This window comes from Panthera tigris, chromosome B1 (assembly GCF_018350195.1).
Source record: "Panthera tigris isolate Pti1 chromosome B1, P.tigris_Pti1_mat1.1, whole genome shotgun sequence".
Taxonomy (NCBI): domain Eukaryota; kingdom Metazoa; phylum Chordata; class Mammalia; order Carnivora; family Felidae; genus Panthera; species Panthera tigris.
The window spans coordinates 30,363,143-30,374,405 of record NC_056663.1 but is presented as its reverse complement, the minus strand read 5'-3'; the positions used below and the strand labels follow the sequence as shown (position 1 = coordinate 30,374,405).

The 11,263-nt window shown below is 42.2% G+C and overlaps 1 long non-coding RNA gene across 1 annotated transcript; it reads right to left on the bottom strand.

Moving 5' to 3' along the window:
• Nucleotides 1–2,754: 2,754 nt before the first annotated feature.
• Nucleotides 2,755–4,342, bottom strand: LOC122237616. Its single transcript, XR_006216202.1, has 3 exons — nt 4,269–4,342; nt 3,525–3,638; nt 2,755–3,079 (listed from the first exon to the last, which is right to left on the bottom strand). It is a non-coding gene; the product is annotated as an uncharacterized LOC122237616 (long non-coding RNA).
• Between the last annotated feature and the right edge of the window lie 6,921 nt (nt 4,343–11,263).

The following is an 11,263-nucleotide window of genomic DNA, read 5'->3' as shown; positions in this document are numbered from 1 at the left end:
TCACTAGATTGAATAAAACAAAATCTGCATTTGCTTTTCAGAAAACTGTTAAGAGCATTTAGAATTATTGGTAGAAATAATTTTTTGGCCTGGAGATTCTCTCAATATTTCTCTTACTTCAACTGGGTATAAAAATACTTCTAGAGAACTTATATTTCGACAAAGGGTTCTAGTGTTAAAACTACTGTCCTGGATTACCCTGCTAACAGTAATATATTTCTAATCATTATTCCTTGAATTTACGTGTACCCACAAAAAGAGCTTTGTGAATCTCAACATTATTTAATCCTAATACAAAGATAAATCATCATTAAAGGGCCTTTTTCAACTTTTATTAGCATTCCATCATTTATAAAGGAATTTTCTACACATTATCTTATTCTAATGACGACTGTCTAGGGCAGGTAGAGAAGTAGGAAAATCTGCATTTTTTTTAGACACAGGAAGTGCAGCACAGAGAGATCACATGCTTCCCCCCAAATAATAGAGTAACACCTAGAATCTGCTACATCTTAGACATCACATCTTTAATGGATTTTTATATTTTCTGGCTTTGTAATTCTAGAATATAATAGATTATGTCATTTTAGTTCAGTCTCTTTCCTCTGAAATCACATGTTGCATAATCTATGCTTTTAGAAATTGAAATGGTAGACATCCTTATGTGACAGAAAGGCCAAGCTTACATGGCAGAGCCAGGTTCATTGTGGGCCATTTGATATTTCTCTTGAACAGAGTCTCCATGGAAACTTTGAAGAGCCACCCTTCTGGATGGCCCAGCACTCAGCTACACATATGCTGTCCATGAGATACCAATACAGGGATAGCAGTGAACAGGTAATGTTTTCTGCCTTTTTTCAATATCTCCAGGTCATTTACCATTCGTTATAGTTATGCTCTCCCAGAAGCATACATTGAGCCAAAGATTTACGTTCAGAAATTATTAAGGTAGAGCTCCCAGAAGAAATCAGTAAGGAGGCAAGACAAGTAGAAAAAGAAAAGAAGAAACAAGCAAGGTCTGATCTTGATGAAGTTCCAGCCTCAACCTGCTCTCACAGAGAATGCTGGGATAGATAGGGCATTGGAGACTGCTGTTCCACCATGAGGTGGAGAAACTGGGATTTCACACTCCCACGTCACTCAGTCATTGGCTATGGACCAACACAATTTGGGGATCGGGGCTGGATGTAAACTCTCAGGCACAGAATGGTTCTCTGGAGGTTGCCAGTAGGAGACCATTGGCCACCAGCCATTACCAGCAGAGGCTGGGACATGAGAGCACAGAGCTGGACAAAGAGTTGGGAGGGAATTTGGACAAAAATCAAGGGTGTCTATTACACATTCCAAATCAGAAACTGCTGCTGTCTGCTGTCCTGTTCTCTGCTGGTAGAGGAAGTTCACTCCTAATCAGTCTGTGCTTCCTCCATGAGTATGCTCCTTCTACAGGACCAGATACCTACCTAACTGATGGGAACCCCAACCCTCTTCTAATTTCCTGGACATTTCTCTCATTATCTGGTGACTCAGAGTTGATATATGCCTATGATTCATGTGCTGGATTGCAGGACATCTTTCTAAAAGCTGTCCCACTAACGACCTTAAAATATCTCAGCAGAAGACTTCTCCAACCTCAGGGAGATTAAGCACGTCCTGAGAAGAGAGCCCGAGGTTTCATTAATGAGTAACACAACTGTTTCCTAGCATTTGGGCCTAACAACTGGGGTCAGGGGGTCACTGCCACAGAGTCCCATACGGGGGTTACTTTTACTTTAATGCGGCAATGGTGTCCTTTCAACATTTCTTAAAGTTGGGATGTACCTTACCAAAGAATCACAGGCTTTTACAGTTTCCAAGTACAAACCGCATAAACTTGAGCCACCCCTCAGTACCATCACAGTTGTGTTCAAAGAAGCACCATTTTGGGACTAGAAAGTAATAGAAAAGTAAATTACATCTTTTTTTTTTAGTTATGCCGAAGAACAATTCTAGCTAATAATGTATGCACACAAAAATCTTGCATTCTCTTTCTCTCTTTTTTTTCCATTTTGCTCTCTCCTTCTTTGTACCTATGGCTGGGACCCCAAATTCTCTTTCATCCCCGACTCCAAAAAGACCTTGTTGTACAAACTCAGACCTGGAAGGCTCTCCTGTCTCTCACCCTTTTCCTCTCTTCATGCCTTTTCTCTTCCTACGGTCGGTCGCTGTTTGCCTTCTGCTGGCCTCTCTGTTTCCTCAGATCCTGATGTGTATTAGAAAGGTTCGGGAGCTGATGAGGCAAAACACTTCCCAGGAGAGAAGGAAGGCCCATGAGAGGATTCTCCTGTGGGCAAGAAAGATACGGTGAAGACTCCTCTCACCTTGTCATGCCAGCTTTCCAGATTGCCCTTAATGCACTCCCGTGAGCCACCGGGGCACGATGCAATGGACACACTCAAAGGCCCAGGAGTCACTGTGGGTTACAGAGTCGTTCACGGCTAAATGAGTCCTGAGAAGTCCTCCTCTGAAGCAATCCTTGTGACAATACTATTGAATTCCTCTGCTAACACAAAGACATCTGGGTCAGATTTACTTTTCTCCTGCCTTTCTTTAAAGGTAAATAAGGTGAACAACTACAATATGAAGTGACCAAAGGGGCTGTCTGTAGGGCTCTCTTGTAGGACCCACAAATTTTCTTTTCATTTGGATTTGCTGCTAAAACATTTTGATAGATACAAAAAAAGGGGGGGGGGGAGAAAAGGAAACACACACAACTAACCCTGTAAGTAAACTTGTTAAAGGCTTTCTGGAGCAGAGCCTCAAGAGGCATGGAGTCATAAGGGACAGGAGCTCTCAGGGAGAGGGACACATCATGGTTGGGAAAAGGTAGCAGAAAAGGATGGTGAGGTCTTCAAGTTAAATTTTCATATGCCAAAGCTTTGCCTGGGAGTGCATATTCTTTCCTTTCCCCTACCTCCACTTGGTATCACAGGGAAAATGCTAGGTAAGTCACATATGTATTAAGAACATATTTTGTAAGCAAAAGGTGGAAGCCATGGTCTGATGGTCCATTTTTCTGTTTTCTTTCTTCAGCTTTATTGAGCTATAATTGACATAAAACATTGTATAAGTGTAAAGTGTACAACATGATTTTCTATGTATAAAAATATATATAAAATATGTATCTAGATATCTCTATCTATCTATCTACATTTATCTCAAAATGATTACGCCACTGTAAGGTTAGTTCACACCTCCATCACCACACAGCATCTTTTGTGCATGATAAGAACACTTAAGATCCACTCTCTTAGCAGCTTTCAAGTATACAATACCGCATTAACTATAATCACCATGCTGTATATTAAATCCCCAGAATGCATTCATCTTATAATTAGAACAGGTTTTCTTTAAAAAAAAATAAAATAAATGTCTCTCATTATATAAATTTTGAGAAGGATAAAAATAGACTAAATTAATTGTAAATATTATTTTTACTCTGGGCCTTATGTAAAAGGATTGGCATTCCTTTTTTACTTAACACATACATTTCCTTTTGGATCCACGGTGCGGCTGGAGATGGAAATGGGCCGCATCCTTGTCCTCACCTCTGCAAGCGTCTATTTTCACCCTGTAATTTGTGTAGGGGATTGAGGATTTCCCTGGGGAAACATGGAAGAGCATAGTGATCCCATTAAAAAATTAAAGGGTCAGGGTGCCCGGGTGGTTCAGTCAGTTGAGCATCCAACTCTTGATTTCTGCTCAGGTCATGATCTCACGGTTCATGGGTTAGAGTCCCATGTGGAGCTCCGCACTCACAGTGCTGAGTCTGCTTGGGATTCTCTCTCTCCCTCTCTCTCCCCCCCCCCTTCCCTACTCATCTCTCTCTCTCTCTCTCAAAATAAATAAACTTAAAAAGAAATTAAAGGTCTTTTAGTTGCAACCATTTCCCATCAGCCCTCTGCTGAGTGCCACTTTGTCACTGATGCTATAGAGCAGGTGCAGACATATTCCCATGAGTTTTATGCTGATATTATCACATCGTACAGGTACTGATTCTGAATGCTTCACTGGACTTCAAAGTCTTCTCCCTGGTTCTATCGCTTCTTTGCCATGCATTGTAAGGAACGCTTTGGTGACATGTCCATACCCGTAATTAGGTTTTAGTCTATCAGATGGATCCTGAAACACTGTATTGTACTCCCGTATTTTAAAAGGATATTAATAAGGAAGTTGATTTTTCTCTACTTTGTACATTTAGACTCCCCAGTCTAGGTGGCACTTAGACATACATTCAAGTTATCCAGCTGGGAGATGGATCTAGATGACAGATACCACACTGTGCTCAGGCTTCCTTGCTTCTCCGTTGGGTGAGTCAGTCTCCAGGGGTCAGACTTGTTGCCAGGCAACTTCTTCCTTCAGAATGAGAACTCTCCCAAGAGGACCCTCAATCCATAAGCAAACAGGCTTCTGGCAGCTGCTCCCACCAATTCAATAGACAGGCCCAGGCATGTTGGGCTGTTCGAGCTAAATTGAGATCTCCATTACATTAATTGAAAAGATCACAGATTCCTCTTTCTACTCTTTCTTCTTCTAAATTTTTTTCCTTTATGAAATATTAGCTACATAAGAAACGACCATCACTATAATATTATTGATCTGTCTTCATTTATAAAACCATCCACACTTTCACCCTCCCCCAATCAAAATACTCCTTTGCTATTCATCTCGGGTAAGACTGGTAGGGAGAAGAATCTTGAGTGAATTAAATTACTTGCTTCTGTAGAGCTTTATGATTGTCCCTGTTGACAGTTATGCCTCAAGCAGTAGCTCTGAACAGTATGTATTAAGGACTTTCTATGTCTCAGGTGCTGTGCTAAACGCTAGGGCTGAAAGTGAGTCTAGCACAATCCCTAACACCTAGGAGCTCACAACTAATTGGTTTGTCAGCCACAGACCTTATGTCTAAAATGATGTGGTACATGCTGCTGTTGATAACCTGAAAACCAGTGATTCAGTCTTTCTAGAAGTTGCACCGATTTATAGAGACTCAAAAATCAAGCTCTCCCTCTTATCTTCAACCTTGAGGCTTGGAGTTCTCCTTCATGGTGGCCAGGCTTACCCTATTGTCTGTAGTACTGACAATATTTTGATAACCATACAAACTGCTTTCCGTTGCTCTGTTCACCTTGAGACCAGATCCCTTAATTTTCAAAATAAACATGAATACCTGGGTGAACAGAATCATCCAACAGCACTAATTTTGCAAGCCCCAATTTTCCACAGATGAAACTCACATTTGAGGCATTCCAACCCACTGGTCGGCCAGCCTAGTTCTCCCTGACATAGAAGGTTTGCTACTATTTGTGAAGACTGCGTTAAGTTAGATAATTAAAATAGTTTATTTCCTGGAAGACCAATGGGGCAGATCCCAATCTAGCTCCTTAAATATCAGGTGAGAAATGATCTGTAGCATTTTTTTAGCAATTCCAGAAGTGAGACAGACACGTTTATTCCTCTCTGAACTGTCCGAATGCCAAAGGGGTGCTGCTTTTCCATGGAGGATGGTAAGAGGAAGAAGAACAACAGGAGAGGTTTCCTAAAGCATCCTGGACATCTTCAAACAAGTGACGCGGTGTTGGGCACAGCATAGGATGGTAGAAAACAGTGGAAGAAGGTTACCAATAGGTGGCGAGGGGATGAACCGTAAGTGAGTGAGTGAATGGATACAGATATAGGGGATGGCGTGAGTCCCACGTCTGGCTTAGTGAAATGTTGCTTTTATCATAAATAGCTTGAAAATGGAGACAGGCTGGCTTCAGCTGGCATCTCCTCTCACATGATAAGCCCAGAAAATAATCTATTGCTGTGGAGAGACACCCTCTTCCTTTAAAGGGGGTGATCTTCTTAAGTGGTTTTCCAGTATAATCCTATGAGGCAGGCATCGCTATAGGGGGAGCAGATAGAGAGAATTGGGTAAGAACTGGAGCTTTGGCATCAGGCAAATCTTGGTTGATTTCCAACTCCAATATATTCTCTGGCCAGATGACATTAGGCAAGATTCTTCACATAGCGGCACCTTGGTTTTCCCATCTGTAGCATGAGAATGACAACACCTGCCTCATAGCATTGCTGGGAAGATGAAATGAGGATAGCCACGCAGGTGGTAGCACAGCACAGCACGTGGAGCCCCCAGCTCCAGTCATGGTCTGACCACGCTGAGGAAAGGTGCTGGCCTTATCTCAGCCTTTGCCTCTTGGACTTCTGTGAGTGAACAGTGTTTCACCAAACTTCTTAGAACAGATGTTAGCAACTGTTCCAAAGCCCAAGCTCAATGACATCCTTGGATTCTTTCCCACGTCACGTCCCCCATTCATTTAGCCATGAAGTCCATTTTCCTCCACCTCAGAAATTCCCTCTGAATCCATCTCCTAGCCGCCATCTTCCCAGTCAGTAATCCAGATTGGGTCCTGATCGTCTTCACTCAACTAGCACATTACCGTCCCCTCCTAAATTCTCTTTCTCTACTCCCTTGCCCTGGTCTCCAGGATTAAGTTATAAACCCCATTTCTGAACTGGTCAACCTCCTTCTTAATTGCCTCCAGCGCTTATGCAGTTGTTTGATCCCAAAATGTAGTGTCCATTAGCCACACCAGCCTTACGTTGGAATCCACTTCCATTCACCTCCACCTAACATTTGCATCCTCCATACGAACTTGAAAAGACCCTGCATTTGTTTGTTTGTTTGTTTTTGTTTTTTACTTCTCTGGGCCTTTTCTCATGAGAATTAAATTGTAATAATCTTTACCTAATTCTCTGCTGGGTGAGCTACACCTCTTCTAAAACCCAGATAAATTATAATCCCCAGAGAGTAGTTCTCTTTTCTGTGGTCTCATAGTACTTGGTGATATCATTATTACAGCACCTTTAAATTCCCATTAAAACTATTACTGAGCAGTTTCTCTGTGCTAGATAATAATTTGGAGATACAGGTAGATGATAGATAGATAGGTAGATAGATAGATAGATATAGATGATATAGATATAGATATAATCTCCCTAATGATATTCTAATATCCTTTTAAGATTATTCAACTCTCCTTGGTAAATAAGCTAAGCTCTAAGAGGTTATACCAAAATTCACACAGCCCCTAAGGGGCAGAGTTGGCAAGGAACATATAATGCAAGATCCCAAGCCCTACGTTCCTGTCACTAAAACACAGCCTCCTCAACCCATCACATTGCAGCTGCCTACGCGTCAGTGTCCAGAACTACGATGTGCTTTCTTGGAAGATTAGATGTGTTCAGATGAGATGTATTTTATATTTTGCATCACCAGCTCTTAGCCTGGCATCATTCGTATTGCGTATACTCATTTGTTGAATGAAAGACTGAGCTCTGTGTACGTGGATGAGATTTGAATCCATCTTCCTTGAGGACGGGCTCTGAAAGGGTTGCAGGACCGCATTGGAGACGGATTCTCAAACATCTCATGGGTAGGCAGTGTGGCCATGGCTGGGATGAGGAACAGAGAGTGACTCCCTTTCCAACCCTGTAAGGGGGAAGTGGGTACTCCAATTGACCACATCAGTAAGCCTTGTATTCTGGGCCACCTCTGGCACTGTGTCTTAGGCTGCAGCCCTGTTCATAGTTGTATGACTAGTTGCAGGTAGTCTCCGGGGAAGTCATTTGTCACTTGTCTAAAGCTTTCCACGTCTCCACCTTAACAGGAAGATCCCTATCATACGTCTCCTACCCAAGTTATCTCTCCATCTTCACCTTCTGAAGATAGCAAGTGAAATGGACCCAGAGAAAAGCTATGCCCCCAGAGGGATGCCTTTCTATCCAGCCTGAATGAACATAGCTGCCAAGACATCCCGCGACTTCAGGGCCTCGGTTTGTTTCATGTTCGAAAAACAAACTCGGTGAAACTCAGTGTCCCCCAACAAAGGTAATCAATATCAGAAATTGTGCACATCTGAAATCTCGCAAAAGCCTGAGGTAATTTGGCATCTGTAGGGATAAGAAAGAGCCTCTTGGTCTCCTCACTTCTCTGCTTAGCCCTCATGCCTTAGAGAAACTTTCTGCTAACTGAGGTCCTGGCTGCTCTGTGGGGGACATAGTTGATCAAAGTCTCAGATGACTGGATTTAGCTGCCTTCATCAGTGTCTTCAAGGTCTAATGGCCACAGAATAGTTTCAAGGTCAGACAGTGGTTTTGCTGATGAGTTCACTGCAAGCATATTTTAAAATGAACTTGGAGACGCAGAATTACCAGGTGTGTATTCCCAGGGAAGCTTTCTCAGTCACCTTGCCTGATCCTGTTGAAAGAGAGAAAGTTTCACTGCATTTTCCATCAGCTGATGAATCATCCAGCATATTTCATATTTGCTGTGCTCTTGAGGTTGCCCGTGGGCAAATTGGAGCCCATTCTGCAGCACGGCCTTGCTGCTGAGCTATTACAGGATGTCTAATTAAATTAAGCCATAAGGCAGGAGAAAACTCTGCCATAACCTTCATAATCTGTGAAACCTTTAATCTTTTGCCAAGCATCAATTTCCTAAAAATGAGAACTGCAGCACATCACCAAGAGACGAAATCCTAAAATGGAAACTGCAGTTTTTTACAATATGTGCAGGGATGCTGAGCCACAAAACCAGAGAGAGAGAGAGAGAGAGAGAGAGAGGCGCCAAAGCACTAGGCATGTGAAGGAGTACACCATACACAATGACCTTGAAATCTCAATTATTTCTTGCTAATTGGATGGAGCGAACTATCATTTGCATTTCTGAATTTGTAAAGTTTTCTTCTCAGGGAAAAGGAGGTATCTGCTCTTCAGGCCTAACTCAGTTCTGAGCAAGTCTGTCTTCCTGTGGTTTGGTGTACCTGGGTGAGCAAAAGGGGACTCCATCCTGGGGGCAGGGCCTGGAATCCAGCTTTCTGACGACACACATCCTCAGCTAGCTTCCCCCGGGGGCAATTGTCCACAGGCAGCGCAGGACAACCAGAGCTGGCTAGTTTGCTAAGCTTGGGAACACTGTCCACTTCTCACTGAGGACAAACTTGCTTTCCTGCACAAGAAATCTGCAACCAAAGATATGATATTTACGGAACACCTACTTCATGGTGAAGCAGCTTGTTTAAGCTTGTGTGTAATAATTATTTCATGTAATCCACATAATCAATCTGAAGCTCAGGGATGTTAACTTGCTCAGATTGCCCGAGTAAGAGAGGAAGAACTCAGACCCTGATCTCATTGGTTCTGAGTTCATGTTCTTTACACTGTGTTATTCTTGTACCATAATGTAGGCAGATTCTAGAAAATGCTACCTAGTATTTCTCAGTTTCTAAAGCGGAATATGCATAAATGAATATGGGTGAGAGAGAGCAGAAGCTTTCTAAACTTCAATTTTCTTCAAAGGCTTCAAAGTCAGAGTAACAGCATGGCCTAATGACAGCTTGGAGATTGATCGGTTCTTCTTTTCAGGCTTTCATCTTACTGGCTGGGTGATTGCGGACAAGCTCCCTCAGTACTCAAGTTGTGAATTCCAAGGGAGGAGTTATAGTCATCAAAGAGGCTTACTGGCAATCTCCTGGACCTTGATTTTATATGGAAAAAACCACCACCAACAACAAAAACACTAACCTTGTCTTGGAGCAAGGATATTTTGGCCTCACAGATTCGATCAGGTACAAGCTCCTGAGTTATTCATATTTAAATTTTGCTTGTCAAGCTGATACATTGTAGGTGGACAATTACAGTATCTGGGGCGATGTGGTAGGTGCTAGCCTGTGGGCGGCACACAGGGCTGGTGCCTTCGGGATCACTGAACGGGCAGCAGAGGAGGCTAGTTCTGGGTCTGACAAGCGTGGGGTTTGGCAGGGGCAGCGGTTACAATCAGCCCAACGGCAGTGTCACCCCATTGCGCTGAAATTTCCAGAACTCTTGGTGGGCATTTCCAATCCAATTGTTTTTCCTCTGAAGTTTAACATCGCATACAATTCCACGGACCAGCAGGTAGACATTATTGGGCTAGTATACCAGCCATGAGGTTCAAATAACTACACGATTATATTCTTTTAATCTCTGAATAACGAAATGTGGAGTTGGCTTTACACTCACCAGGCTAAACAGCACACAAAAAAGCTTTACTTTTAAATAGACAATTTGAGGGGCTGGGTGACTCAGTCGGTTAAGCTCTCCCCCCACTCACACACACTCTCTCTCTGTGTCTCAAAACAAATACGTAGACTTTAAATAGACAATTTGAGAGATATTTTCTTTGAGGAGGGAAGGGCAGAGAGAGAGAGAGAGAGAGGCAAAAAGAATCTTAAGCATGCTCCACATTCAGTGTGGAGTCTGACACAGGGCTCGATCTTACAACCCTGAGATCATGATCTGAGCCAAAATCAAGGATTGGTCACTTAACCAACTGAGCCACCCAGGCACCCCAACAGATCTTTCTTTTAATCAGTAAAGAAAACTGTACTTCTAGACTAGAGAAACTCTTGGGGAAGGAAGTCTTAAGTGGTAAAAGGTATGTCCTTCCTCTCCCTCACAATTGTTATACTATACATAACTACGACATACAAATATCTAGAAAATATCACTGAATGCTCAGTCTTGCAAATCATCGTTCTATCCAGAATGGAAAATTATGTATTCCATTGACTTCTATAACATGCTGATTTTATGTTTTACTCCACTTGTACATTAAAACAAAAAACAAAAAACAAAAACACCCCCCAAAAAAACCTTTGGAAAGCTTGTTAGGTGCAAGGCTCCCTTTGTACCTTTTCAAAGGATTGGAGACTTATGTTGGTTTTAAATGCAATGGTCGGTATGGATGTCTTCTTTCTAAGAATGATCTCATTGAACAATATTCAATTAAAAGGCTTTATTTTCAGGACCTTGCTAAGCAGCGGGAGGGATGAAGGGAGAAGAGACATGAAAAGTTCATTTTAAGCCAGAGGTCTTGAGTGGACAAGGAGCTAAAACCAAACGCAAAGGTAGTCAAATCTCGTCTGAGCCGTGGATCTTCTGTCCCTTAGACTCTGGCCTCTGGTTGTTTTTTGTTTTGGTTTTGGTTTTTTTAAATCATAATTCAGCGAATTTGGTTCCACCCTCCGTATGTTTCTGATTTTGTCCTAGCTACTTACAGATTACTCTTTACTTTTTCTTTTTTCTTAACTTTTTTTTGTTATTATACGGAAGCAACCCAGGTGTCTCTCCATAGAAAAATGGATAAAGAAGATGCGAGGTCTATTTATCTATCTATATATAGATT